At 35.3% G+C, this 5,076-nt stretch overlaps 1 non-coding gene across 1 annotated transcript; it reads right to left on the reverse strand.

Moving 5' to 3' along the window:
- On the reverse strand, positions 1 to 72 carry TRNAK-CUU (transfer RNA lysine (anticodon CUU)). The gene has a single exon. It is a non-coding gene; the product is annotated as a tRNA-Lys (tRNA).
- Between the last annotated feature and the right edge of the window lie 5,004 nt (positions 73 to 5,076).

Below are 5,076 nucleotides of genomic sequence, written 5' to 3' on the forward strand. Positions count from 1 at the left end.
TTCCCATGCCAGGAATTGAACCCGGACCTCCTGGGTAAGAGCCAGGTATTCTATCCACTAGACCACATAGGATTGACAATTTTTGGACTGGCTATCATGAGGAATTGAGAATATCACTGGCTTCTTCCAAGATATTTATAGTATTTGTCAGCTGAAATTGTTATCAAAGAAATGTTGAATAGTTATCAAAGAAATGTTGAATAGTAATGGCAACAAGGAATCACCTTTGAAAATTTCACGTTTAATTAGGCTAACCATATGTACCGTTTTTTTTTTTTTTTCATATTTCCCGGCCGTCCCGTCGTTTTAATAAAAATATCAATTTGTCCCGTTTTTAATAAAAACTATAAATATATTTTAATATTGGTAAATCATAAATTATTATTCATAACATATAATCGTATATCAATATCACGGATACCAATAATTTGTATAACTATGGAGTCGCATTGTTTGATACTAAATATCTATATCTGCAATGATTTATTCAGATAAAATAAAAAAATACATGTTGGCAACCAGGGCCGTCGCCCAGATTAGATCGCGCCCTGAAGCACACAATTAAATATCGCCCCTGATGGATTATAAGACAAAAATATAAGAACATCTAGAGTTGCAATTTTGTTATTATTTCAAGAGAAACAATTAATGCAAAACGATTACATAATAATATTAATTCAATGTTTGCTCTACGGAGATATTGCATAATAAAACTGTTTATAAGCTCTTCTAAATTTAATTTATAAGCTATGTCCGCCTCTATCGATATAGTTGCTAGACCAACCAATCTTTCTTGGGTTATTGTTGTTCGCAAATAATGTTTAATCAGTTTAAGCTTGGAAAAACTTCTTTCTGCACTTGTCTGTAGCGACAGCGCCTACCGCAATATGACTGATCGAGCGCACTTATTAATCCGCGTCATGAAGCCGGCTGCCTCTATGCTACACCCTGTCGACGGTACTGGTGGCAACACTTGCGCGCCTCAGACGCTGCGTCTGTCTGCTGTAGCATTAGTTTTTGTTTGCCTGTATGATAATCGGGGGCTTTGTTATTCAATGCTGGTGGTTTAAATTTCATATTTTTTAAACTTTTAAGTTTAAATTTTTAAAGCTTTAAGTCTTAATTTTTAAAGCTTTAAGTCGTAATTTTTAAAACTTTAAATCTATCCTTGCAATGTCAAAGAAAACCGCCGTTTTAATGACGATATCCAGAAATAATTCAAATTTATTAAAATGACAAGCTGCATAGTAAAGGAACAAAAGTGGTATGCTAAAATTGTAATGTCCATTTTTCTGTTGCTCATGAAGGCAGAAGCGAAATCAACTAACATCTACGTAGCCAGAAACAAAGATGCTGGAAAGACTCTGGCTTCAGTTAAAATATCAGCTTGTTTATGGTGAGATGTGATGGTGATAGCGAAAGCGATAAAATTGCAGCAAGTGAAGCTCTTGTTGCTTATTATACTGTGCATCACGGACAGAGTTTTCGCTCAAATGACTACTTGTCGACATTCATAAATAAAATTTATGAACCAAACTTTTCTTTAGCACGTACCAAATCAGAAGCAGGAATTACCAACGTTTTATCACCACACATATTGGGAGAAGTAATAGAGGATTTGAATAAAACAAAAAGCATTGCAAATTAGATGCATCAAACAAAAAAGACATCAAACTTTTTTTCAATCGTTGTGGGTTACTTTTTTCCAAATTGTGTTCAAAAAAAATTATAGACTTTATTTCCTTAGTTAGTGAAACATCCGCCATGCAGTGTGCTATGTTGAAGGAAGTACGTGACAAATTTGCCTTACAAAACAAAATTGTTGCTTTGTGTGCAGATAACACGAACACCAATTTCGGTGGTTGCTTGGCAAAAATAATGTGTTTTTTGAAATAAAACTTTTTTTTAGTATCTTACTTTTTCATGAATACAGAATATTACATAACCCCCGTACCTATTTTGCCATTTCATGTCCCGTTTTTGTCTCAAGGACATGTAGTCAGCCTACATAAAAAAAAATAATAAATCAGCTAACGCCTTTTATTCCCTAATAGGGAGTAGGCGAGACCTTTATACCCTATCTAGCTTTTGGAGAATGAGTGGGCAGTTCAATCTCCATCGGTAGCCAATCAGAGATAGCTGGCCCATGTCAATCACTAATTATAGCAGCCACCGATGAAGAGGCTGACAAACAAGTGCTGCCATCTCTTGGTACCTAACCCTAACAAGATATGTCACTGTCTGCAATAATGTGGGTACTACGGTCGATTTTCTTGAGTTTACGGGACGAAAAACCCGAGTTTCCGGGAGGAAAAATCCGCTTGTCCGTGCCAGAGATCGAAAGCATAATTTCGAATATAAGAGAGAAAATTTAAGAGAGAAAGCATAATTTCGAATATATGCTTAGAAAAAGTTCCTCCAGTCAGCGACTAGACTTGAACCTAGGTCTAACATCGAGAGGCCAAGTGCAAAGGATGCAAGGGCCACTTCCACTGAGCTTCACAGGCCTCTGGTCAGCCTACATTTAATGCCAATATCTCCAAATCATACATTATTGAATATTAAAGTTGTTTTCCATTATTTCATCGCAGTAGCCAGAAACGAACCATGTTTTTTCTGATTCCAAATATCTCTAGTGATTTGTGGATCCAGGAGTGTGGGATAAAATCGAATGCTTTCTTGTAGTCTATCCATACCATGGATAGACTACAAGATCATATCCATAAGATCATTTTTCCACTTAAATTCTTCAGGATGATTTTATCGATAAGCCAGGCTTTTGTTCCTCTAGATTTTTGAAAGGGGATAAACCTGATCTGATGAAAAATCTGTTGTGGTATATGGAATTTGCTATGATTGCTATGAACATCTTAAGCTTAGTTGGCAGCATGTGATTGGACGATAGTTACTTGTGTCGCACTCGTATCCTTATCTTTCATGACAAGAAATGCAAATCCAGATAAAATCCATCTTCGGTTGAGCCTAACAGCAACAAATAATTAAATTGTTCTGCCATTCAACCATATAGACTGCTTAAATGCTTCAACCAAAATCAATGTAGTTCGTGTTTATCAGCGCTGTAGTTTTCTTTTTTTAATCTTCTAGCTTGTGCAATGACAATTTATTTAGTAATAATGACATTTTGCATTTGTTTTAATTCTGATTCTATTTCCTTAATCCATGAGACATCTTTATTACTTTCCACGAGGTTGACCAAAATATTCGAGCGTTTCTTTTTTTTTTTTTCTGGTGAATGATTGTTTCTATCATTCGCCAGAAAAATAAGAAAGGCACGAATTTTTTGGTCAACCTTGTAGAAAGTAATAAAAATGCCTCAGCTTTATTTTGGTACATATTGATTGATTCTTGCTTCATATCTTTTAGTTTTCTGGCACTCGTAATAATTATTTGCGTTTCCTCTTCCATAACTTCAGCAATTTTTTTTTGTTGACCAATGTATGTGTTTATCAGTTTGTTTTTGATACTATAGCTCTGGTCGTCCTTCTTTAACACTCTTCAAGTTGCTCAAATCATCTGGAAGTTTGTACGCTTTTCTTTCCCACCGGATTTTTCCATAGTGCAGAATTCCTTTATCTTCAGTTTTTGGTCTTGCTATTTTGCAACCAATCTTCATTGAAATGATATAAGCTGTGCTGTATAAGAGCTGATTTCTTTCTTTAAAACTTTTGCTTGTGGTTACTTTTACCACAGCATTCGTTTAAATCTGTTTTAGATTAGATTTATGTAGGAATTTTGATGTTGGTAGACTTATTCGGTCATTTTTGCAGTTGGTATGTTCCAATATCCCCGACTTCATTTTATACTGTACTTCTGTCATAACATTGAGGTGTGTTGTCAGCTTGTGATCACTGAGATGAATTTCGAAGTTAGACATAGCTCCCTCCTGATTATTCGTTGTCACCGGAGCTGTTCGTTTATTATGTAACTCTTGCAGCTTAGGCTCAGTAAATATTTTGTTTCGAAATATGAAATTCTTTTGGTCCATAAGTATTTGTTCTGTTATTGCAGATTCTGTAATTTTTTGTTTCCAAAATATGTGCATATGCTTTCTAAAACCCCGTTTTTGTGATATTGATTAAAAAAAAAACACATTTCATAACTTCCCTATTTTCATCTACAGTCCATTTGTACGATTGGTATCTTCAAGCCGCTTTTCACGTTCCTGCCCTAGTTACCCATCAAGGAGAGCTGGGTCTTGTAGCACCATTGTTGCATGATGAGCAGGATCCCCAACATCTGACTCAGTCCTTGATTACCTGAGCGTCCATTGATCCGTTGTGGATTTCATTTTCCTTTTCAACATTAAAATTCAGTAGAACACTGTTAGTCTAGCTCCTCAGTTGAGACTTCTCACAAGGGTGACCCTTCTGATAGTTATACTACTGCATAGCTCTCAATATCCTTGAAGTACATAAACTCCCTATCATAATATTATTTTATACTCAATTCAGTTAATAAAAAATATTGTTATTTTATTCACATAATTGATACACAGTCAAAACAAGACATCTATTCTATCCAAGAATCTAAGAATAGTCCGTCAGGTAGCGTCGTAAAATATGGACTGTTCCAAATAATGCTGTTTTTTGTAGGTCATATGGGGTCACTTCGTTGATGTTTAATTGCTGTAAATAGTTGGATAGCTTCTTTGAAGTTGCACCGATAACTATTGGAATGACTTTGATGTATTTAAGACACAGTCGGCCAACTTCGATTGCCAGATCTCAATATTTAGTAATTTTTTCCAGTTATTGTTAATGTTATTATCACTGGATACTGCGATATCAATAATCCAAACCTGTCGATGTTCGATAATTGTGATGTCAGATCTATTGTGTTCTAAATGCCGATCAGTTGGTATTCTAAAGTTCCAGAGAATTTTTGCTGTTTCGTTTTCCAATACAGTCTCTATTTTATGCTGCCACCAGTTATCAGATGTAGGAAACCCATATATTTTGCATACATGCCAATGATTTATTTTGGCCACTTGATTATGGCGGTATTCATAGTCAGTTTGAGCTGTTTTGCTGCAGGCACTGATTAGATGTTCTACAG

This window comes from Typopeltis vanoorti, chromosome 3 (genome assembly GCF_054136105.1).
Source record: "Typopeltis vanoorti isolate ZY-2024b chromosome 3, IOZ_Tvanoo_1.0, whole genome shotgun sequence".
Classification (NCBI taxonomy): Eukaryota; Metazoa; Arthropoda; class Arachnida; order Uropygi; family Thelyphonidae; genus Typopeltis; species Typopeltis vanoorti.